This window comes from Gorilla gorilla, chromosome 19, assembly GCF_029281585.2.
Source record: "Gorilla gorilla gorilla isolate KB3781 chromosome 19, NHGRI_mGorGor1-v2.1_pri, whole genome shotgun sequence".
Taxonomy (NCBI): Eukaryota; Metazoa; Chordata; class Mammalia; order Primates; family Hominidae; genus Gorilla; species Gorilla gorilla.
This window is the reverse complement of record NC_073243.2, coordinates 45,095,336-45,121,364: the sequence shown is the minus strand read 5'-3', so window position 1 is coordinate 45,121,364 and position 26,029 is coordinate 45,095,336. Positions and strand designations below refer to the sequence as shown.

The 26,029-nt window shown below is 42.2% G+C and overlaps 1 long non-coding RNA gene across 1 annotated transcript; it reads left to right on the top strand.

Annotated features, from left to right (window-relative positions):
• The first annotated feature begins 87 nt into the window (after positions 1 to 87).
• Positions 88 to 21,469, top strand: LOC129528087 (uncharacterized). Its single transcript, XR_008673283.2, has 3 exons — positions 88 to 410; positions 18,293 to 18,420; positions 20,080 to 21,469. It is a non-coding gene; the product is annotated as an uncharacterized lncRNA (long non-coding RNA).
• Positions 21,470 to 26,029: the final 4,560 nt, after the last annotated feature.

Below are 26,029 nucleotides of genomic sequence, written 5' to 3'. Positions count from 1 at the left end.
GCCCGAGCGGGAGGAGAGTCCCGCCCCGCCGCGCCCCGCCGCGCCCCGCCTCCGGGCGCCCCGACGCTGCCGGCGCGGACGCCATTGCCGCGGCCGCTGTTTGTTATTAAACTGCCCACAGAAAGGGCTTCGAGTAAAAACAGCAACTTTCCAGTCGGGGCGGCCCAGGTCCCCGGGCCCTGGGAAGTTCTGGGACGGCCGAGGTCTCCCCGGACACCCGCACCCACGCCCCCGTCGTGCCCTTTCTGGCTTTTGGCTTCCTCTCCTCGATTTCCCTTTTGTGCGGCCCCGGGCAGCTTCCTCAGGCCCCGCTGCCCCCACCTGGCCGCCCTGGGAGCTGTTCCTCCCCCAGCAGCAGGAGCATCCAGCTCGGGTTTTATTTCCTCCCGAGACACTCGAGGAAGCCTCAGGTGGGTTTCCATGTCAACCTTCACTGAAATCCAAACATTTGGCGTTCTCAAAGGCAGTTTAACCTCTGCCACCATTTTTTTTTTTTCAAAGCTTAAAAAAAAACCTAGAGCTTTCAAAAGCCGCAGGCTTCTGGGGGTTTCTAGTCAGAGGGTGATAACACATCTTGAGACAGGATATGTATAATTTGTTTGGTTTCACGTTTATCCTCACAAAGCTAAACAGTAATGACTGAGAGCTATGAAAACACTTAGGTAAGGAGAGGGGCTAGAGCAGAGATAAAAGGGATAATTGGAAACAGAGGCGAAGCCTCCAAGTTGCACCTTCTTGAATACTGTCACAGCCGGGCAGGCCGGGGAGCTCATGGCAGGACGCGGCATCTCTTAATTCTGGGCACTCCGCAGCCTCTCCTCTTCCAAGGTTTACTTACGCAAGCTTAGCTGCAATTTTCCACAGATACTCGTCCTGGTTCCGGGCCACCTTCCCCAGTAAGAGACCTCCTGAGACGGGAGCTGGGGGTTGAACATGTGGTAAACACAGGTTCCAAGCTTTGGAACAGGCCACCTGGAAATGGGAGATAACCTGTTGAGATGAGGGATTTACTGAGGCCAGGGCGCACTGTAGGGAGCGGGGAGCAGAAGGGGTGCGGCTCCACATGTCCAGTCGTGGGATGCAACTGGGAGGTAATATATGAGTCTAGTGAGACCACACGGGGAATACTGTGTTCCTCATTGCCTCCCAAGAAAGATGCACATAATGAGCTGGCTGCCTTTCAGAGAAGAGCAATTAGGATGCTTAAGGGGCCAGAGGGAGTGACTTAGGGGGAGAGATTAAAAGAATTAAGTATGTATACCTTGGCTGAGCTCAAAGCACAGGGAATGTGGAAACTCTATAAGCATCCTCCGAATATAAACATAAGGAGAAGTGGAATTGTTTCTCATGGTCCCTGAGGGATGGAACTGGAAGTAATAGGATAGAAGAAAAGAAAACTTAACTACCTGCTAGAGGAAGCTTCTGAGCAGTCCCAGATACCAAAAGTGTCAGAGTCACACCTAATATTTTTAGAAATAAAGTCAACAAAGGAAGACACGACATGATAGGAGAAAAATACGTTTAGATAACAGGGACTGGTCTCACAGGGATGCTTTGACGGGGTAAGAAAATAACACAAGTCAGTTTCTTTTAGGGAGTATCTGAAACCTTTGAAGGCTGCCTACTAACTAAAGTTTATTACCAGGTGTTTTTGCCTGGCATTCAAAGCCCTCTCCATCTGGCCAAGCTTACCCTCCTAAAATAATCTGTCATCAATCCCCAACATAAGCACATCTCCTGAGTGCTCCTGGTGTAGTTCCTCCTTTGTGCGTGAAATTCCTCCAACCTGAAATTCCTCTAACCTGAATTTCCTCTCTCCAATCCCAGTGTCCAGCTATTCAAGTCTTACCCCTTTTTAGGGTCTACTTATATCCTACTTCCCCTGGCTACCCCAATCCATAATGCTCCTGCTGTCTTCCTCCTCCTAGAACTCATGTTGGTACCTGTCATACATTAACTTGCATTGTTAGCTGATGTATTCTGATCTTATCTGGTCTTACAGATTGTGAGCTTCTTAGAAACTAGAGGGCATGTCTTCTCCCTTCCACTTCCCACCACTTTTTAATTCTCCGTGCTAGCTTTCATAACCATTATGAACCATAATTCACACAATAATAGGATTCTTTCCGGGTTTCTTCCTCTCTCTTGCTACTTCTTAGTTTTCTCTGATCTTCCTTTAGATGTTGGTGCCCCCAGAGTTCCTCCTCTTTTCTCAGTCTCCATTCTTCCTGGAAGATCACATCCAATCCTGGGGCTGTAGTGACCCTGCCAGTGCTGATGATTCCCAAATCTCTGTCCAGCTTGGCTGTTTCTTCTGTGCATCAGGCCCTTATTGGGCATCTCAAATTGGCCGTCCCATGTGCTCTTCAGCACTCCTATGGTACAAATCTGAACTCATTTTCTCTTTCAAACCATCTCTTTCTATTCTTGTGTTTCCTGTCCCTGAGAATGGCTCCTACATCCTCCCATTTGCCCAAGCTAGAAATCTAAGTGTCATCCTTGGCTCATTGCTGCCCTTCCCCCACAATCAGTCAATCAACAAATTCGGTTAATTCTACCACCAGAATATCTGAAGTGCTTTTGTGTCAATTCTATCACCTGAATATCCAGAGTGCTTTTGTGTCTGCCCGGGACTGCCGGCATTTTCCTACAGCCTTCCTGGTAACAGACCTTACTTCCTTGACCATTGGGGTGACCATGTCCCTTAGACAATGCTCTTATCTCTCCAAGGGGAGAGGTACTTTGGCCACTGAATTGAGTCCAGACATTAGCATATGATCCGAGCCCAGCCAATCCCAGCATTTCCTGGGAACTTGTATTCTGAATCTATTCTGAATCAGAGAGAAAATGTCTCCTTTAGTTAGAAGCTGTAGAGATGTGATCTCAGAGCCACCAACAGGCCATGTACCCTACCAGGCCTGAAAGATGAACAGCAAACTTTCCAAGATGCGCAGAGATGAGGGCAAAAGTAGAAAAGGGGTCCTGGCAGCACTCCATTCCCCCATCCATCCCTTGCTGGCCAGCAACTCCTTTGTCTGTGATTCAGTTACTGAAGCCAAGAAGTTTCTCATTTTTAATTGAACTTTTTGAGGTGGTTTCTGTCTCCTTGAAACAATTCTGATTAATACATCAAATCTGTTTTTTTCTTCATTCCTTCTGTACGGGCTGCCGTCAGTCTCATCCAGGCCACTGAAAGACTTCTAACTGATTTCTGCAAACAACCTCACACCCTTTTATGCCATTCTCTGGTGCAGCACCATGACCTTTCTAGAACTCAGTCTTATCAAGATACTCCCGACCCAAACACCCAGATTTATTTCCAAGGCTTATGAGGCCCCTCACATCCTCACTCCTGCTTGCTTCTTTTCTCCATCTCTTGCATTCCCTGCTATAGTATTCCTGAATGTCCTTCAGGTCCTCAGGGGCAGTGCTCTCTCTCCTTTAGGCCTTTGTACATAGTGTTCATTCTGCCTAGTTTCTCTTCTCCAGCTAATTGCAACTTGCCCTTAAAGTCAAAGTGGGAATGTTACATTGTCAGAGAGGCTTCCTCTGACTCCTAATCTGGGTTAGCTATTCTGTATTTCATTGATTACAACACTGCTTTTCACATATCTTAACATATCTGCTTTTGAAATATCTTACCTATCCCCACTAGTCTATAAATCCCTAAGAGCAAGTCCATGTCATAGCATCATAGAACTTAATACTTTGCTGGACATAATGAATTAATGATACCAGCTACCACCTATTCTCAAATGTGTATTTCCCCATTGGGTTCCACATATATACAGGTGTCCTTCTGTATCTGTGGGGGATTAGTTCCACCACCTCCTGTGGATACCAAAATCTTTAAATGCTCAAGTTTCTAATATAAAATGGTGTACCATTTGAATATAACCCACGTACATCCTCCCATATGCTTTGAATCATCTCTAGATTACTTATAATACCTAATATAATCTAAATGCTATGTAAGTAGATGTTATACTGTATTGTTTAGAGAATAATGACAAGGAAAAAAGTCTATACATGTTCAGTACAGATGCAATTTTTTTCTAATATTTTCAACCTGTGGTTGGTGAATCCAGGGATGTGGAACCTATGGATACAGAGAGCTGATTATATTTCTGACTGTATCCCAAACTGCTCCTCTTCCTGTGGTCCTTATCCTCCAAGGAGCACAATCTAGAAGCCTAGAGTCACTTTTTTTTTTTTTTTAGACAGTTTTGTTCTGTTGCCCAGGCTGAAGTGCAGTGGTTCCATCTCAGCTCACTGCAACCTCCACCTCCTGGGTTCAAGCAATTCTCCTGCCACAGCCTCCTGAGTAGCTGGGATTATAGGCGTGTGCCACCACACCCAGCTAATTTTTGTATTTTTATTAGAGATGGGGCTTCCCCATGTTGGATAGGCTGGTCTCAAACTTCTGACCTCAAATGATCCTCCTGCCTCAGCCTCCCAAAGTGCTAGGATTAGAGGTGTGAGCCACCACGCCCAACCCTAGAGTTACTTTTTGATGCCTCCTTTCTCTCCTCCAATATCCGTTCGATCAATAACATTTGTCAGTTACACTTCTAGTCTCCATCTATGCCAATCCTGTTGGTATAGAAGTGCTAGCCTCCAAACTTGTTACCCTGATGAACTGCCTCTCACTTTAATCCATTCTGCCCATTCAGCCAGTTATCTTTCTAGAAATGCAAAGCTGACTGCATTCCTTTTCTTAAAGTTCTTAAGTGATATACTCAAGATGGAGTACTCTGTAATGATCTGGCCCCAACTGACATTTTCCAGCTCACCTTCTGCCCCTTCTGGACATGCCCTGACCAAGTTACCTCAATGTTGTGTTCCTGATACAATATCGTGTCATCATCTTCCATACTTTTGTCTCTTTGCATATGTAATTCCTTTTGCATAGAATGTGTTTCCCTTGTCAGCCTGGCTGGCTTAAGACAATTGAGATCTAGGAAATTTGCCATAACTTCCTTTGGCAGGTTTGAGGTAGTTTTCTCTTATTTTCCCATACTGGCCAATCTATAGAAATTATTATAATAATGTATTACATGTATACTATACGCTAGTCCCTCTGAGGCTAATTATTAGTCTATGTAGATTGGCATCTCAATAAAGAAATTGAGCTGAAGAGAGGTTAAGTGACTTCCTGAAGTCTTCATGGTTAATCCCTTTCCAGTGTCAGGTATCAAACCTAGGTCTCATGGCCCAATGGTGCGATCTCGGCTCACCTCAACCTCTGCCTCCCCGGTTCAAGCAATTCTCCTGCCTCAGCCTCCTGAGTAGCTGGGATTACAGGCATGCACTGCCACGCCCAGCTAATTTTGTATTTTTAGTAGAGACAGGGTTTCTCCATGTTGGTCAGGCTGGTCTCGAACTCCCGACCTCAGGTGATCCGCCCGCCTCGGCCTCCCAAAGTGCTGGGATTACAGGCGTGAGCCACCGTACCCAGCCTAATCATCTATGTCTTTTTACCAATTTACCTTCATTCTGGGACACACTCTTAATGAATAGAAAGTCAGGTGGAATCACTGACTGTTGTAATTTTAAGTATGCTATTTGTCTAGGCTTTTTTTGTTTACCATATAATGAATCACCTTTATTGAAAATAATACAATTAAGTAAAATCAGATTGTTTCAAGAAGTTTGGAATACACAGTTTCTATACCTGTGTAAGTCACCATAATTTGATTTGCAGCAAAATCTTCCTTTAACTTTGCAAGGTCAATTTTATAATGTATAACAACAGGCATTGAGGATAAAAATATCATTCTTATCTTTTAATTTTCTTTCTGAATCTAGATTTTAGTTTTTTTCCTCCCCCAAAAATCACCATTTTAACCATTTAAAAGAGTGCAATTCAGTGGCTTTTAGTACATTCACAGGATTTTGTAACTATCATCATGATCTAATTCCGGAATTTTCATCACCCACAAAAGAAATTCTGTACCTATTAATCAGTCACTCCCCATTCTACCCTCCTTCCAGCCTGGCAACCACTAATCTGCTTTCTGTCTCTATTGCTTTGCCTATTCTGAACATTTCATATAAATGGAATCATACAATATGTGGCCCTTGTGTCTGGCTTCTTTCACTTAGCATAATATTTTCAAGGTTCATCCATACTTTATTCTTTTTTATGGCTGAGCAATATTCCATTGTATGGATATACTACATTTTGGGTATTCATTCATTTGTTGATTAACACTAAGGTAGTTTCCACTTTGTGGCTATAACAAGTAATGCTATTATAAACAAGCATGCACAAGTTTTTGTTTGAACACCTGTTTTTAATTCTCTTAGGTATATACCTAGGAGCAGAATTGCTGGGTCATATAATTCCATGTTTAACTTTTTGAGGAACTGCCAAACTATTTTCCGTAGCGGCTGGACCATTTTACATTCCCACCAGTAATGTATGAGGATTCCAGTTTTTCCACATCTTCGTCAACACTCAATTTCCATTTTATTATTATTGCCATCTTAGTAAGTGTGAAGTGGTAACTCATTTTGTGTGTGTGTTTGATTTCCCTAATGACTAAGGATGTTGAGCATCTTTTCATGTGCTTATTTATCATTTGTATATTTTCTTTGGAGAAATATCTGTTAAATCCCTGACAGTTCTTTAATTGGGTCACTCATCTTTTTGTTGTTGAGTTGTAAGTGTTTATGTATTCTAAATACTAGACTCTTATCAAATATGTAATTGCAAATATTTTCTCCAATTCTGTGGAGTGTCTTTTTACTCTCATGGTAGAGTCCTTTGATGTATGAACGACTTTCATTTTTATAAAGTCCAATTTATCTATTTTTCCTGTTTTTGGTGTCATATCTAAAAATCCATTGCTAAATCCAAAGTTGTGAAGATTTCCCGTATGTTTTATTCCAAGAGTTTTAATCTTTATATTAAAGTCTTTAGTCTATTTGAGTTAATTTTTGTATATGGTGTGAAGTGAGGATCCAAATTCATTCATTCTTGCATCTCATCGGTTACATTTATCCAGTTGTCTCACCACCATTTGTTGGAATTATTTTCTTAATTTTATTTTTATAACTTTCATTGCTACTGTATAGAAATGCAACTGATTTTTGTATGTTTTCTTTAGAATTTTCTCTATATTAGATTATGTCATCTGTGAATAGAAATAGTTTTACAACCTCCTCTCCAAGTTGGATGTGTTTTATTTCTTTTTTCCCGCTTTTTTCCTAGCTGCTCTGACCAGAACTTCCAGTACAATGTTTAATAGAAGTGGCTAGAATGGACACCCTTGTCTTGTTCCTAATCTTAGGGGAAAGCTTTCATTGTTTACCATTAAGTATAATGATAGCTGTGGGTTTTTTCCATATGTGGCTTTTATCTTGTTAAGGAAGTTTTCTTTTATTCCTAGTTTTTAAACTGTTTTTGTCATAAAAGAGTGTTACATTTTATCAAATGCTTTTTCTACATCAATTAAGGTAATCATGTGGGTTTTCTCTCCATAATTAATATGGCATATTACATTGATTGATTTTCATATGTTGAAGTACTTCTGCATCGTGGGATAATTAGAAATCAATGTTGATGGGCATAAAATATAGAGAGATGTAATTTGTCATAACAGCATAAGCAAGGTGAGAGAGGAGTGGAACTCTATAGGAGCAAAGTGTTTGTGTGCTGTTGATATTAATTCAAAGTAGATTTTTATAAATTAAGATGTTAATTGTAATCCTCAGGGCAACTACTAGAAAATATTTAAGAAATACGTAGTAAAAGAAATGAGAAAGAAATCAAAATGGTACACTAGAAAAAATCTAACACAAACAAGACAGTAGTAGAGGAACTGAGAAACAAAACAAAGTTAGAAGATACATAGAAAACAAATAAAAATTAGCAGAAGTAAGTCTTTCTTTATAATTAACGATATTAGATGTAGATGGATTAAACTCTCCAATGAAGATGCAGAGATTGGTAGAATGGGTGCTGTCTTTTAAATTATATAGAAAAAAAGAAAGTTATGAGCCAAAAATAATTTAAAACTGAGTCTTCACCTATGTAGTTACCTTCACTGGTGTTTTTTATTTCTTTGTGTGGAATTGAGTTGCTTTCTGGTGTCTTTTCATTTCAGCCTGAAGGATTTCTTGTAGGGCAGGTCTACAAGTGATAAACTATCACAGTTTTTGTTAATTTGGGAAAGTCTTAATTTCTCCCTTATTTGTGTGAAGCATAGTTTTGCCAACTATAGAATTCTTATTGACAGTTTGTTTTCTTTTTTTTCTTTTGGTACTTTGAGTATGTTGTCCCACTACCCTTTAGCTTCACTGATTTCTGATTAGAAAGCTGTTTATCTTATTGAGAATCCCTTGTCCATGATAAGTCACTTCTCTCACACTGCTTTTGGGATTCTCTTATCAAGTTTGGGAAGTTTTCAGCCATTATGTCTTCAAATCAACATTTTCAGTATAGTCAATGTGCTAAAGAAAGCCGTGTACACAGAACTAAAGGAAAGTATGAGAATGATGTTTCACCAAATAGAGAATATCAATAGATAGACTTATAAATTATAGGAAAAAAACAGAAATTATAGTGTTGAAATGTATAATAACCAAAATTTAAAAAAATTGATTAGAGAGGTTCAACAGCAGAATTGAGCAGGCAAGAGAAAGACAGCAGTGTAAACTGCCTGGCTGAGTGTTGAAGGCTTGCCTCAGTATACACACACAGCCTGTCTACAAAGACTGGGAGTTTGGTTTTTGTTTTTGGCTCCAATTATTTCAGGGAATCTCTGTTGAATCACTAGATGACCACTAAGCTAAATGAACAAAGACTTCTGTAGCCACACACAAACACAGACTTTACAAAATCTGTTCAAAAAATGACAACTGCAACAATACCAACAACAAATCTCAGAGAGGAGAGAGAACCTGATTTCTGGAGCTGCAACATTAAAAGCTCTAAGATGTCCAATTTTCAACAAAAAAATTATGAGTCAGGAAAAGAAACAAGAAATTATGGCCCATACACAGGGAAAAAATTAATAGAAACTATTCCCAAGGAAGCCCAAGCACTGAACTTACTAGACAAAGACTTGCTCCAGGTGGCAATGGTTAATACATTTGCCTTTCGGTATTTTCAGCAAATGCCCCCTGGGTAGCCACCTCAGTCCGGGAAGAGTTCCAGATTAGGTTACATAAAGGGAAGTCCTTTGAACTGGTCCTTCAGAGAACCCTGAGAGAGGTCAAAACAACTACAAATCTTTGAGAATAAGATCTGTTCTGCTCCCTTCAGTATTAGGAACCTATACCAGAAATGTGGGCTGTTGTCTTCAATTTTGCCAACAAGCTGAGGTATGGTGTCAAAGTTAAGATAAAATGCCATAAAGCTCTCTTATCAAGATTCAGGGCGGGGTATGGTGGCTCACGCCTGTAATCCCAGCACTTTGGAAGGCCGAGGCGGACGGATCACGAGGTCAGGAGTTTGTGAACAGCCTGGTCAACATGTTGAAACCCCGTCTCTACTAAAAATACAAAAACTAGCCTGGTGTGGAGGCGTGCTCCTGTAGTCCCAGCTACTCTGGAGGCGGAGACAGGAGAATTGCTTGAACCCGGGAGGCAGAGGTTGCAGTGAGCCAAGATCATGCCACTGCACTCCAGCCCGGGCGACAGAGGGAAACTCCGTCTCAAAAAAAAAAAAAAAAAAAGATTCAGCTGGGATTTTTTTTCTTAGCATTCAACTGCTTGCTGTAAACTTTTGATTCATTTCCAGAGTTCCAATAAAGTTGATTCTGATAGTTTTTGCTAATTTATTTGCTGCTTTTAGGGAGGAACAAACTTTGGCTTTCTCCACTCCACCATTTTCACTGATGTCACTCTCTTATCTAGTCTTTTTGATGGCTGAATTCATGGGAATTACATTCAGAATGATGTGACTGCAACAAATTAAGTGCACTTTAAAGGGGAAAAGGAAAGAGTTTACCAAGTTCTCTTTGGGAGTGCCTAAGGGGTGGTTAATAACAGGTTAATTGGGCTGGGCACGGTAGCTCATGCCTGTAATCCCAGCACTTTGAGAGGCCGAGGCGGGCGGCTCACGAGGTCAGGAGATCGAGACCATCCTGGCCAACATGGTGAAACCGCGTCTCTACTAAAATACACAAAAAAATTAGCTGGGCGTGGTATCGCATGCCTGTAGTCCCAACTACTCGGGAGCCTGAGGCAGGGGAATCACTCGAACCTGGGAGGCGGAGGTTGCAGTGAGCCGAGATCGCGCCACTGCACTCCAGCCTGGGAGACAGAGCAAGACTCTGTCTAAAAAATAAAAATAAAATAATAATAATAACGGCTTAATTGTTAACAATCTACTGTAGGGCAGTAAGGTAATGGCTACATAATGGGTGACCCTAGAAGGTTTACAAGGAAAAGTCTGTGGAAGTTACCAGGAACTGTGTGAAGAAGGGTGAGCTAAGGCCTGCTTGCTTATATTGAGGAAACTGCTCCAGGGACCTTACATTTAAGGACTCTGATTCCTACTTAGCGTAGTCCCTAAGTGTGTTCACTACAGATGCAGGCTGGTCTCTCTGCTGAGGCAGGCTGGTCTCTCTGCTGAGGGAAGCCAAAAGGCTCATGAGGCATGGGCCTATTCTCTAGCATACTAGAGAGGATGATGATTTTCTTGGCAGAATGGAAGAAATCTAGAAAGTCAAAAAAAAAAAAAGAAAAAGAAAAAAGAAAAGATGAAAAAGACATATAAGAAACAATCAACGTAAAGGAATGAATTAAATAATATGATCTGGTAGAAAACCATAAGGAAAATAAATTGTGCTTTCATAGTTACTAGTGGCTAGTCAACTAAAAATAACCTTTGCTTCAGTTTGATTTTAAAGCCTGGAATACTAAAGCTTCCCAGATATCATCACATCAGAAACCTCCTGGCATTTGTTTGGGAAGAGCACAGGGGTAATATTGTTAAATATAAAAATGCAAATAATTTGTGTTCATAGACCTTATATCTGGAAACCTTGCTAAATGTATTTTTTTATTCCATTAGCTCTTTTGCTTATTCCTTACTATTTTCTTTGTAGGCAGTCATGTCATCTACAAATAAACAGTTTTACTCCTTTTCAACCTATATAATTTTATTTCTTTTTCTTGCCTTATTGCACAGGTTAGGACCTCTATTTCTATGTTGAATAAGATTAGGAAAAATGGACACTCTTGTCTTGTTGATATTAAGGGAAAAGCATTCTGTCTTTCACCATTAAATATGATGTTAAGTGTAAGGTTTTTTCTCTATTGACTTTATCAGGTTGATAAAGTTCCCTTTTATTCCTTGTTTGCTGAGGGGTTTTCTTTGGTTGTTGTGTTTTGTTTTGTTTTCTTTAATCGTGGATGGGTATAGAATTTTGTCAGATGCTTTTTCCGCATCTATTGAAATGATCATATGGTTTTTCTTTTTTAGTTTACTAATATAGTGAATTACACTGATTGGTTTTCAAATATTAAACCAATCTTGCAATCCTGGGATAAACTTCACTTGATCATAATAATGTTTTATCCTTTATATATATAGTTAGATACGATTTGCTACATTTTTTTCTTCATGATTTCTCTGTGTTCCTGAGAAATATTGGTCTTTACTTTGCTTTTCTAGTAATGTCTTTCTATGATCTAGTATTATAAAATGAGTTAAGAAGTGTTTCATTAAATTTTCCTGTTTCTTGATCAACTGAAATGTCTCTTAAGCTTTGAGCCTTATGGAAGAGGATCAATTCTGACATGACCAAGGCCATATTTCCTTCCAAAGCCAATAGAGTGTAGCACTGAGGGCCTTTGGGGTGAGGGTCTAGGGTCAGTAGAACCTCATTAAAACCCTAGACCCTTACCCCAAAAGGCCCTCAGTGTTACACTCTGTTGGCTGCCAACATAGCAACTTTTAATTACTGCTATATTACATCAATTTTTGGTTATTATTATAGTTCATATTTCTTTTTACAGTGGAAGGGGTCTAATCTATGTCAGCTCAATCTGCCATGTGACCTAAAGTTAAGGAAAGAAGATTTCAAAAATGTCAGAGGAAATACAGACAAGATTTCACAGCTAAGGCCAAAGAAGACTATGTATAACTTAAAAAGTATGAGAGGTTATTGAAAATTAAATACATAATCAAAGAGGCCAGGCACAGTGGCTCATGCCTTTAATTCCAGCACTTTGGGAGGCCAAGATGGGAGGATCACTTGAGGCTGGGAGTTCAAGAACAGTCTGGACAACATAGAAAGACCCCCATCTCTAAAAAAGAAATGTTTTAAAGTAAAAAAATTAAGAAGACTTTTACATAATTGCAAAATCTTGATATTAACTCCTATGGTGACAAGAAAGAAATTGTCCAGCCTCTGGGAGTGCTGTCAGTGGACAGACTTCATTTGAGGGATCCTTGCCAAGGTATTAAATTCTGAATTTAATTGATAAGTCACTGCTAGGATAGCTCCTAGTAGCAAGAAAAGAGTGATGGTTATGCTAAGTGAGGTTGAGATTCCAGAATTGCTGTAGCAGTTGGTGAAGGAGGAATTAAAAGACTTGGAGAGGTGGGCATGTTGAAGTAGATATACTATGTGAGGCTGAAAAACTTATCAATGATTATGTTCCATGGGAAGGTCCAGAGAATTCATCATCGTTATGGTTGGAATGTTTGCATCCCCCCTGAAATTCATTAGTTGAAATCCTCATCCCCAAGGTGTTAGGGGTTGGGGCCTTTGGGAGATGGTCATGGGTGCTTTGCTGTCATGAATGGAATTAATGTCCTTGTAAAAGAGGTTTGAGGGAGCTTGTTCACCTCTTCCATCACGTAAGAACACAGCAAAAAGACTGTTATCTAGAAGTGCCTGGCACAGAATCTGTCAGAGTCTTAATCTTGGAATTTCCAGCTTCTAGAACTGTGAGAAATAAATTTGAGTTGTTCATAAGCAACCCAGTTTATGGTATTTTGTTATAGCAACCCAAATGGATTCAGACAATTGCTATCATTTGGATGTTTGTCCTCTCCAAATCTCATGTTGAAATACGATACACGTGTTGGAGGTGGCACCTGGTGGGAGGTATTTGGGTCATGGGGGCAGATCCCTCATTAATGGCTTCGTGTCCTCCCAACAGTAATGAGGTAATGACTGACTTCTTTCTTAGTTCAGACAAGAGCTGGTTGTTTGAAGGGCCTGCTACCTCCTTCCTTCCCTCTTGATTGCCCCCTCACTTGCCACGTGACACGCTGGCTCCCCTTCCCTTCTGCCATGACAAAAACTTCCTGAGGCCTCACCAGAGGCAGATGGTGGCACCGTGCTTTTTGTACAGCCTGCAGAACCCAGAGCCAAATCAATCTCCTTTCTCTATAAATTACCCAGCCTTGGCTTTTCCTTTATAATAATGCAAAACGGACTAACACAATAATCATTTACCAAGGCCAGCAGGGGTGCACTAGTGAGGAGGCAGCAACATCATTAGTAGACGTTTGATAGTGGCCATTACAGAATCAGATTCCCTGATAGCAATGAGGATGCTACAACCCTGAAACAATAGATTTGAGACAGTGGCATGTAACCCTCAGAAGCCAAACAGTAATTATAGATCCAATTATTTTAATGTGATAAGATGGGAGTGGCAGCCAAGCGGGCCTGATTCTCAGAGAGTTATGGAGATAGATAATAAAACATGGGTATATTAGTCAAGGTTCCCCAGAGAAACAGAACCAACAGCATGAGTACATATAGAGAAAAATCTATTTATTTTAAGGAGTTGGTTTACATCATTGTGGAGGCTTGGTCAGAAATCTGCAGGGTAGGCTGGCAGGCTGGAGACCCAGGGAAGAGTTGCAGTTTGAGTTCAAAGAACTCTGCAGGAAGAATTTCTTCTGGCTCTGAGGAGGTTAGCTTTGTTCTGTTAAGGCCTTCCCCAGCAGGAGCCAGGGGAGTACACCTCCCCTGAATTCTGAAGGTACTTGATTAAGGAAGCTAGAATATAAGATTGGATAAGGGAGAGTTTATTGACTGAGAAAGGAGAGCTTATCAATTAAATTCAGAATTTAATACCTTGGCAAGGACCCTAGGAGGTGAACGTACATCATCATCACCCCTGGGCTCCTTGCCAACATCACCTTCTGGGGTCCTTGCCAAGGTATTAAATGAGGCCTAACCACATTATGGAGGTTAATCTGCTTTACTCAAAGTCCACTGATTCAAGTGTTAATCTCATCCAAAAAGACACCTTCACAGAAAAATCCAGAATAATATTTGACCAAATATTTGAGCACTTTGGTTCAGCCAAGTTAACACATAAAATTAACCATCATAGTGGGGCAGAATAGATGAGCAGCCCACAAGAGTAGTGTTCTCCTTGTACTATCAGAAGAACCAAGGATGAGTGATCAGGAAGCTGGAGGAAGTTGCCCTAATAAGAAGCCATTACCTTATCCAATTTCCAGACCTGAGCCAGTTTTTAGACCTGAAACCACTAAAAGGAAAAATAGAAGGATCCTAAAATACCCTAATAGATGTACATGGTAATGATTCCACAAATACTCCCTCAAAGGGATCTACAGACATTTAATTGGTTGACCGAATGCTGGGGAAAGGGGAATGCCCAATATTTTGAGGACTGTTGGACAGAAGGTCTGAGCTGACATTGATTTACCTCATCGATGACATCAAGCCAGAGACCCAAAACATCATCATGACTCCCTATTAGTGTAGGCGTATTTTGGTGTCTTAGACCATTCATGCTGCTGTAACAAAATACCATAGACTGGGTGGCCTATAAACAACAGAAATTTATTTCTCATAGTTCTGGAGGCTGAGAAGTCCAAGATCAAGTTGGAGGCAGATTTTGGTGTCTGGGGAAGGCCCACATTCTGATTCACTGATGGTGTCTTCTTGCTGGGTCCTCACTTGGCAGAAGGAGCAAGCAAGCTTCCGTTGGCTTCTTTGGTAAGGGCACTAATTTCATTCATGAGGGGTCTGCCCTCATGATCTCATCCCCTCCCAAAGGCCCCACCTCTGAATACCATCATACCCCATACAACTGGGGATACAGTTTCAAAACATGAATTTTGGGGGGACACAAACTTTCCAACCATAGCAATAAGGGAAGTAATAAATAGAATGTAATGGGCCATGGTCCCACTCACAGTGGGTCCACTGGGGCCATGGACATTTCCCCTGTTCCTGAATGCATAATTAGGAAAGATATACTGTGATTGGTGTGACCCCAGATTAGCCTGTGGGATAAGGAATATCATAATGGGGACTGTGAAGTACAAATGTCCGAAACTTCCCCCCAGACAGTGAATCGAAGTCAATATGGAATCCCAAGATGATGGGAGAAATTCCTGGCATGCTACTGGGCCCTGATCAAGTATCTGACCATGGGACACCATGTGTCCAGAACTGCTCATCATGAGCGTGGTTATGTGACTCACCAAGTCATACGGTCGAGAGGGCCCAGCAACAATCTACCCAGGGTTGAGCACAAATAGGACCAGAACGCATGTGCACACCCATGTGTCATCCACCGCTGTTGCATCAGCTCCCCTCCCACACACCTACTGCTGCATGAGATAGTCCTTAAAACCAGCTCTCAGAGGAGGAGAAAACCCGAGCTTCGTTCACACGTAAATCTGCTTGGTATGTGAGTGAAAGCAGAAAACAGATGCAATTATACTACAACCTGACTCACAAGTGGTCTTGAAAGAGAATGGTGAAAGAAAATGCTTCCAATAGGCAGGGATTTTAGTGATGTACCTGATCATCTACTTTGTGTAGATAGAGAAGTGGCCTCAAGTTAGAATATAATCTGACTGATAGGCAGTGGTGAATGGCCTGGCCAGCTTGTCAGAAGCTTGTCAGAAGAAATATGGGAATGTAGGGACAGGTTTTCTGGGATAGAAGCATATGGATGAATATATCGAAGTGGGTGCAAAGAGTGCAGATCTTTAATATAGCATGTTTATTCTCACCAGAGAGCATCTTCTACAGTAGAGGCATTAAAAACAGACAGATACATGCCAATGAGTAAATGAACAACGTGGTCTTAGTGGCAGAGATGGACACTATAAATGGACCCAACACTGTGGGCAACCACTTACCAAGATTGATTTAACTGTGTCTGCTGCTACTGAATGTCCAATCTGACTGCACCAGGGATCAATATTCAGTCACTGATATGGTCCCATCCATCAAGGAGACCAACCATCTACTTGGTGGCAAATTGACTTCATTGAGTCCCTTCCACTTAGGAAGGGCTAATGATTCATTCTGAAAGGAATAGATAGACACATAGTCTGCATATAGATTTGCATCCCATGTCCTAAGAGCCTTAGCCCCATGATCTGAGAGCTTTTGGGGCATTTGATCTGTTGGCATAAGATCTACATAACATCATATTAGAGCAGGGGCCCACTTTATAGCAAAGGAGATGAGAGAATGGGTTTCTTAATCATGGGATCCACTGGTCATATCACCTACTATATCACACAGAAGCTCCCAGCCTGATAGGACATAGAAACTGCCTATTTAATACTGAATTGGAGTCCCAGCTTAGACACTTTAAGAAGATGAGGCCCCATCCTCTGTGATGCAATGTTTACTTTGATCAAAGTCTTTTATATGTATGTATTCCCCAAAAGGAAGATACACGGGTCTGGCAATCAAGGGATGAAAGCAGGAGTTGCCCAGTGGCTCAGTGTTTTTAAAATATGGTGCCTAGAGGTTGGTTTGAAGGTAGCCAGTGATCTCAATGAATTGTACAGTTACAGATTGAACTCCTTGTTCTATCCTTTCCCGCTTCTCACTACTGCACTTGACCAGATTTAAAAAATAAAATAGGCCAGGTGTGGTGGCTCACGCCTGTAATCCCAGCACTTTGGGAGGCCGAGGCAGGTGGATCATGAAGTCAGGAGATCGAGACCATCCTGGCTAGCATGGTGAAACCCTGTCTCTACTAAAAATACAAAAAATTAGCCGGGCGTGGTGGCAGGCGCCTGTAGTCCCGGCTACTCGGGAGGCTGAGGCAGGAGAATGGCGTGAACCCGGGAAGCAGAGCTTGCAGTGAGCCGAGATCACACCACTGCACTCCAGCCTGGGTGACAGAGCAAGACTCCGTCTCAAAAAAATAAATAAATAATAAAATAAAATAAATTGTGGTGCCTAGAACGGTGCACAATATTCCAGCTCTTGGGTGGAGCACAGAGGTACCCCATGTTCTGTACTCCAAACGATACAGTTATCTTCTCAGAGTCTGCTCTCATGTTGAGCTTGAGGCCAACTTTCTTTCTATGAACTGGTATCAAGACATGTAACCCCATCCTGTACTTATTTTTAATGAAAAAATTTATATTTATCCATAGGAAATTACTCCTTGATGCTTCAGTCTCTTGTTTGTGACATCTTTTGCATTTGCTATTCTACTTAGTTTTGTTATTCTCGAATGTGACAAACAGGTCTTCCATAGATATTTATCAAAAATCATGGCTAATATTAAATAAGATATGGGCAATGCCTAATATTCATAGCATGCCACTGGGGACCCCCCTCCAGAGGTCCCTCTGTGTGCCACAGAACATCTGGAATATTGTGCTCAGTGCTAGACACTCTATTTTAAGAACACTGATCCACTGGATTAGGTTTGGTAAATGGCAGGTAGGATGTGAGGGAACCTGGAAATCATACCATTTAAAGAGAGGTGGAAGGAACAAGGACCAGAACCTAGAGAATACAGAACCAAGGGAAACAGGGTAGTTATCCTTGAATATTTGAAGGCCTTTAGGTAGAAAAGAGTAACTTGTATTTTGCTCCAAATAACAGAATTAGGAACAGTATCACTTGGTGATAAAGTGTGATGGAGTACAGTCACATAACCCCAAAATATGGCCCCTTTGCATACTGAGTATTTAAAGCTGGAGGAAACTATAAAAAGCTCAGAAGCAGAAAGGTCTCTCTGAGCTTCTCCTGCTCCCTCTCTTTCAAAGACCCTCATGTGGCCAGTGTCCTGCCCTATGCATGAAGGGAAGGCATGTTATACAGAGAGGCCAAGAAGCATCTGAACAAACAGACCTGGCTAAGGTCCCCACAGTTTATTACCATTAGGTCAGACCCCCTTTTTTTCCAGTTATACCTCCACATGGACTGTCCATTCCTTGCCAAACCTAAACATAAAAATTCATTATTTTCTTAAGGTCTTTGGGTCTTCATTTCCGAAGGCTCTCATGTCACATAAAACTTTGGTTGAATAAATTTCTTATGTTTTTCATTTTTTAATCTGTCTTTTGTTATAGGGGTATCAGCCATGAACCTTGTGATGGACAGGAAAAGATATTGCTTTTCCTCCCCTACAAATTCCAAAGAAGAACCCTGCCACAGAACTGTCCCATAGACTGGTATTGTTCACAGGCCACTTAGAAAGGTATAATGTAGGAGTGGGACATTGGATTTGATATCTTTCTTTCTTTCTTTTTGACACAGTCTTGCTCTGTCACCCAGGCTGGAGTGCAGTCATGCAATCTCGGCTCACTGCAGCCTTGACTTCCTGGGCTCAAGCGATCGTCCCACCTCATCTTCCTGTGTAGCTGGAACTACAGGTGCACACCACCACATCCAGCTAATTTCTCTTATTTTATTTTATTTTTTTGTAGAGACAGGATTTCGCCATGTTTCCCAGGCTGGTCTTGAGCTCCTGGGCTCAAGCCATCTGCCTCCCTCGGCCTCCCAAAGTGCTAGACATGAGCCACTGCACCTGGCCTAGATTTGATATTCTTTCTGTAAACTGTTTCCACTCTAACATTCTATGATTTTCTTCTATCAAAATCTGCTCTCAAATCTTTTATTCAGACTCAGGCATAAATAACAGATGATAAATCTGTAACCTCCCCAGTCCCCTGGTAGCTAAATTTTAAAGAGTTAAAGACATATTGAAGATATAATTTGCTAGCTCGTGGTGTGAGGCATTTTGCCTATGGTTGGAGTGAGCCTGGCAAGGTCCGGAGTCCTTTCCCCTGCCTTGTGTTCACATGGACACAGCGGCTTTCTTTCCCCCATGAAGCTCAGAGTCCTTTGCTTTCCTGGCACAAGGAAAAATTCTGCAAGAATAATGTATTTGTTGTTAAATCCGCTCTTCCAGCAAAGGCTGTCATTGCTTCCCATGGAACATCTTTACATCACAAAAGCATCAGCCTCCTTTTAAAATGAATGAATGAATGGACCAAAATGTCAATGCTTTCATTTCTTTTGATCAAAAGCCATGCTTACAGTAATAAAGGACAAACCAGGGTAACTGAGTATACATGAAAGAGAAAGGAAGTACCTAGTAAAGCTTACATTATAAAAGCTCCTTTGGCTGACAGATATGCCTGTCTGGATACGAAATTGCCATTTCAGAGCCATACAATTTACGTAAACAGTAGCCACTAACACATTTTATCTTGGTCATGTGCCCAATCTGAATAGAAAAAACTTCAGATTCTCCTTAAGAAGAACTTCCTGCTGGAGCTTTCTGGAGGATTTCTCATGAGACTGCACATGCGGCCACCTCTTTAGGTGGTGGACACTTTAGATGTAATCATCATGACCACTATCTGAGCGCCACTGGAGTCTGGGCTTGGGGACCCCCTCCCTAGCCCCTTGGGCTTGCTGCCACCTCCTGAACAATAGGTCTGACAGCTGTCTCCACGCAGTCTTGCAGCATCCAGCTTCACTGGGAATGATTAGCCCGTCCTGACGAAGCTCTTCCCCCACTGAGACACGCTGGCAGTGCTTTCCTTTGGAGACAGCCCGTGTGTGCTCCTGGCTTGGCGTTTGCTGTTCTCATAGATGTCTAGGGAGCTTGGCCAGAACCAGCCAGGCCGGCAGTTTACAGCAGCGCTTCAGAACAAATGTGTGGTTTTTTGGGAGCTGAGGGGTGGGGGGGGGGGGTTGGGGGTTGTCTATACTTAGTATAATTCCATGCAGGGGTGAGAAAACAGTAGGTGTAGTGAGGAGGTTGGGAAAAAAGTGGGATAAAGATGAATCCCAAGCAATGAGAGTGTCCGGGGCTCTCTCACTGCTCTCACTGTTCACGCCCCCACAGGCCTTCAGAGGACCCACTAGGGTCAGCTTCACTGCAGTTTCCTGGTGGCACTTTGACAGTCTACAAACCAGCTGGAAAGCAAAGACCGTCATCATGAAAAGGCCCTGGGCAGCAAACAGAGCCCCGACTTCCATCTAGAGCTCAGCCTGAAGGAAAGCTCCAGCCAGAGGCTCCAGCCACCGGGTCTCAGAGCTACAGGCACTTTTACACAGGGGTAGACAGAGATGAGGTGGGAGCTGATGCATTATGCCTGGAAGGTACCAAGAAAATGATCATGGATATTTCTATTTGACACTTTATTGTGTTTTTCTTTTTAAAAGATTTGAAATCGTTCAGGACAATTTCTTATTTCTAGCAACAGAGTGATCTAAACCACTGATTGCTTGGAAATCAAGAGATTCTGTTTATGGATCTGAACTTAGGTCTAACAACTCTTTTTCACACTATCGGCGGGCTTTAGCAGTGCAGTTTCCAGATAGTATCTGAAATTTTAAAAAGGGGAGCGTGGGGAGAGAAAATAATTTGGGAGTAATCTGAGCCTCTCCGAAACGGATAAGATCCAAGAAACCTCAGTCTCAAATGACATGCAGAGCAATTTGTACATTCATTTACTGACTCCAAAATGGTCTCATTCTTACTGAATCGGTTTTTGTCCTGTTTCTTTTAAAACCTAACGCCCTTAGCTGTTAGCAACATATTTTTAAATGACATTAGAGTGCCCTTTTCTAATTGGTAAAAAGCAATCATCATGAGGATGAGTCATTCCAGGACCCAGACGTCCCCTCAGTGTCCAGTTTCCTCCAGAAACACTTAGGTACGAAAGTGGGTCAGAAGTGCCCATCATCCCAGGCATATTCCTTCTTGAATGTTTAAACCAACATTGTTTTGTACTTATAAGGAATTGTTATACTAATCATTTTTTTGCCAAATTGGCCATAATATAATCCACCTACCACTGACCAACTACAGAAGAAAAATTAAACAAAAGTTTTGCTGTTGTTATCCTTTTTTTTCCTAGGGGTTGAGCTTCTGAAGCCAGGAGGTCACTTGGATTATGTATACAACCTTAGTAATTGCATTCCTACATTCTACGAAATGCCACAGGACTCACTACAGTCCAAAATAGCTGTTGCAAACAATGACAATTACTGCCCAGACATTTTCAAACACAGCAGGTTACTGGCTGAAGCTGTGATGGAAACCCTAAAAAAATATAAATATTTTGAAATGCTCTGTAAATCAGAATGATGCCCCAGACACAGAGTGGATTGTCTTGAAGAAAACTGAAGTCATTTGGAGGCTGCGAGGCTTTGTTGAAGGCTGTTGGAAAATATTGAACTTGTTAATATGAAGCCCAAATGTCATAATTAAATGATTTTTAAGTTTTCTTTCTCTCCGGGAATAGAGATCTCAGTTTTGTCTGATCACCCTCACCCTATAAAGGCCCCTACTCTATTGGAAAAAAGATGACAAACTCTTAAATTCCCACACTGCTTTCATATGTTCAGTAATTCTAGCATCTGATGAGTGCTAATGGGTGACTGTGACAAGTGTTTATGGAAGGGAGATCTGAGGCCACTCCCTGTGGCGATCTGAGAGGCCTTGAGGATAAGCAGCCGGGGCCAGAGAGCAGTAATAATGGCTGCCAAGGGGCCAGAGGCACAAGGAATTTTGCTTAAACATTCCAGCAGCTTCTGCCGCTCTAGGCCAGCCTGTGGAGGTTCCGCCTGCAGAGTCATGGGGCTTTCTGTCTGGTCGGGGTGATTTTCCCATGGTGACTTTTGGAGAGAGGCTTCTGTGTCTGTTGGGGTTGAGGGGTAAGTTAAGAAATCTGACACTAATGTAATTCCTCTGCCAGGGGCCAACCTGCCAGAAGGGCCAATCTCATCCTGGGACATGAAAGAACCTGCTTCAGATACCCATATAGGGCAGGCCTCCCTCCACTGCCCTAAGCAAATGGGAAATTAGAATTAAATCCAGGACACAGGGCCGTCTCCTGCAGGGAGGAGTGCACCTAGGGTGAGTCTAGGGAGAGTTTCTTGTCCTAGTGAGTATACTTGGATTTTAGATAAATCTCTGAATTCAAGTAAGTAATTTCCTTTAAATGCTGCAAATTATTAAAATGAAAAAATCCACCTATATTCTAATTTATTAGGAAATATTTGTGCCAGGTGTTGGCACAGAGGAGATAGCTATTAAATAAAGATAAGATGAGTAATAAATTCCCATTGTAATTGAGTATAGTATTAATTTATTCACATGATTTACTGGCTTTTTATTTTCATATGGCAAGTCCGATGCATCGTTTTCAGCTTCCCAGTGAATAAAATGCAGGGAGAATGTTACTGTTATGCAGTAATCAAGAGGTGAGGAGGGGGCACAGTTAGTGCAGACAACATCTTCTTGGTTTTTCACTCTTTTTTTCTTTTTTTTTTTTTTTTGAGATGGAGTCTTGCTCTGTCGCCCAGGCTGGAGTGTAGTGGCGCTCCAGTCAGCTCACTGCAAACTCCACCTCCCGGGTTCAAGTGATTCTCCTGCCTTAGCCTCTCTGGTAGCTGGGACTACAGCTGTGCACCACCATGCCCGGCTAATTTTTGTGTTTTTTTGTTTTGTAGAGACGGGGTTTCACTACGTTGGCCAGGCTGGTCTCAAACTCCTGACCTCAAGTGATCCACCCACCTTGGCCTCCCAAAGTTTGGGAATTACAGGCATGAGCCACCACACCCAGCCAGTTTTTCAATCTCTGAAGCGACCTCATGAAGCTACTTCTTGGCCCTCTGTGATCATGCCGCATGGTGGGAACTCACTGCTTAGAAACTGCCTGCTTCTTGTCACATCACTCTTATAAATCCTGGGCAGGACTCTTTCAGTTGCTCGCAACACGGATCCAACTTGGCTTCGCCAGGAAAATGAAATTCACAGGTCATGCAGCAAACAATAGAAAGGGACAAGGTATACATTCCCTGAGAGGCCCTGCCTCTTGGGTCATAGGCCCACTGTGTGGCACTGCTACTAGAAGAGGTGGAAAAACCATAAGAACTATGTAATGTTGGGACAACAACAATGTTGTTTGTTTCAGATGAAAAATATGTCCCTGTGGTTTATCACTCTGGAATAATCCATGACAAGCTTAATTTCTCTCCAACTTGAAAATCTTTAAGATATTTAAAGATATTTAAGATATTTAAAGACAGGTATAAAGATAACCTGCAAAGGTTATCTTAGTACTGCTATAACAAAATACCATAGGACTACTATAACAAAATACTGTTCAGGACTGCTATAACAAAATACCATAAACTTGGTGGCTTTTAAGCAACATACATTTATTTCTCACAGTTCTGGAGGTCGGGAAGTCCAAGATCATCAAGGCACCAACAGATCCTGGCGAGGCCCTCTTGCTAAATGGCAGTCCTTTCTGTGTCCTCACAAAGCAGAAGAGGGCAAATAAGCTCCCTCAGGCATTTTTTAAAAGAACACAAATCCCATTCAAGAGAGTGGACCTAATCACCTCTCAAAGGCTCCACCTCTTAATACCATCACATTGAGGATTAGGTCTCAACATATGAATTTGGGGCCTGGGATCCATAAGCATTCAGACTGCAGCAAAGACATCTTCATGCCAAATATTCTCTGATCCAAGACCTTGTTCTTGAATGTTGTCTCCTTACCATGGTATTTTTATGTGTTCATTCTCTAGTTTATCTGTGTCCATTACTCTGGGGTTTTGAACACAGTCTCCAAATACAGCATGAGGCTGGGCCTGGTGGCTCACACCTATAATCCCAGCACTTTAGGAGGCCAAGGTGGACGGGTTACTTGAGCTCAGGGGTTTGAAACCAGCCTGGGCAACATAACAAGACCTTGTCTCTATTAAAAATTAAAAAAAGAATTAACCAAGCATGGTGGTACGCACCTGTATTCCCAGCTCTTCAGGAGGCTGAGATTGGAGGATTGATTGAACCTGGGAGATCAAGGCTGCAGTGAGCTATGATCATGCCACTGCACTCCAGCCTGGCTGACAGAGCAGGGCCCTGTCTCAAAACAAACAAGCAAAATCAAATCTAGCATGAGTGAAGAGTTGAGAAGTACTGCATTGCTGGAAAGGAAATATCTAGGTTTCCTCTCTTAGCATTTTTCTAATATTTATATGTATTTGGAAAATACCTATTCCTGGAAGTATTTTGTCTGTAATTACCATACAGAAAAGAAGACCTCATTAACGTTGCCTTTCTTGTACTGTCTAAACACTATTTGATGCCAGAATATATACACATATTCTGAAAAATATACTACTTAGAAGAGATGAAGCCCCTGCCACTCCCTAAATAAACAGATTATTTAATTATTAGGAAGATTAGTGAGAGGGCTCAGCAGTTTGTTTTCATTGTTTTGCTCTCCTTTACTAAACTACAGTATTAGTCCTGCACATGACTTATATCCTATCTTGATGTTTTAATTCAAGGACCATATATTGAGTGACCATTATGTGCAAGATGTTGTGTCAGACACATTTCGGTGTTGTATTTAAGTGATAGTTTGAGGAGCTTCTGCTTTACTGGCTGTGTACTGTCCCCATTGCTTATGAGATAAGGGCTAAGATTTTTCATCTGACCTGCAAGGTTCTTGATGGTTAGCTAAGGTTATTAGAATTGCAAATAGAAGTGAATTCAAATCTAGTGTGAGTTTAAAAAAGAGAACGTGGTATAAGAATTTAGGAGGGTCTCATGGAATAGCAGCGAAAGAGCCACGATTAACAAGGGACTGAACTCAGACTCTGCGATGCTGTCTGGAACAAAGGCAGCCACTCTCTCTGTGGGGCCAGACAGACTCTCTTCTTTGGCTGTCTCTCTGTGGCTGCTTTCTCTCCTATTTATTTTTTTATTAATTTTTTTTTTTTGAGGCAGGATCTCGGCTCTGTTGCTGAGGCTGGAGTGCAGTGGTACGATCATGCCTCACTGCAGCCTTGACCTCCCAGGCTCAAACGATCCTCCCACCTCAGTCTCCCACATAGCTGGGACCACAGGCATGCACCACCATACCCAGCTAATTTTTTTTCTTTTTTGTAGAGATAGGGTCTTGCTTTGTTGCCCAGGCTGGTCTTGAACTCCTGGACTCAAGTGATCCTTCCCGCTTGGCCTTCCAAAGTGCTGGGATTACAGTCATGAGCCACTGCGCCTGGCCTCCTCTCTATTTAAATCAGCATTCTCTGTGCCTCCACACACATGGCAGATGTCCACCCCACAGAACACAAGTGTATGTGTCCTGCAGGTGCAGCCATACACATAGATGGGCTGCATCCTTGAATCCCAATTCCACATTCCCAGGGAAATTCCACTGGCTCATCTACACCAAGGTTCCACGTGATTAGCTGCGGGTGAAGTGGAAGGCCAAGCCCCTACATTGACAAGGATGGTGGGACAGGACCACCTTGAGATCTACAACAAGCCAGGGTAATGGTGGAATAGCCCTGGGGCACCCACAACCTTACATCTGACACATAGAATGTCATTCGAGCCTCAAGTCAACACACAGGGTAGGGAAGCATGAACTCCACTTTACCTAGAGGGAACTGAAGCCAGTGATGTACAGACAGGTTGCAGAAGCAGGGGTAGGACTCAGCTCTTATGATCCCTCATCCAGTGCTCTTTCTGCCAGTGTCACCTTGGCCCTCTGGTTAACCGTGCTTGGAAGATTCTTCTCAAGACAGGGCCACTGTGCTTCCGAGGGGACTGCAGCCAGGTTTCTGAGGCACAGGGCTTGGAATATAATCTTGTGTAATATTCCAAGGAACAGATGTAAACAACTGTGATCATCCCAGAGCAATACCATCCAAACCCATCTCCCTGGAGGACTCTCCCCATCAACAACAATCTTGTCATTTTGGCCAGCTGGTGCGCCACATTCAATATGCCATGTCTCTAAGGACTGGCAACTCCTCCTGGCTTTG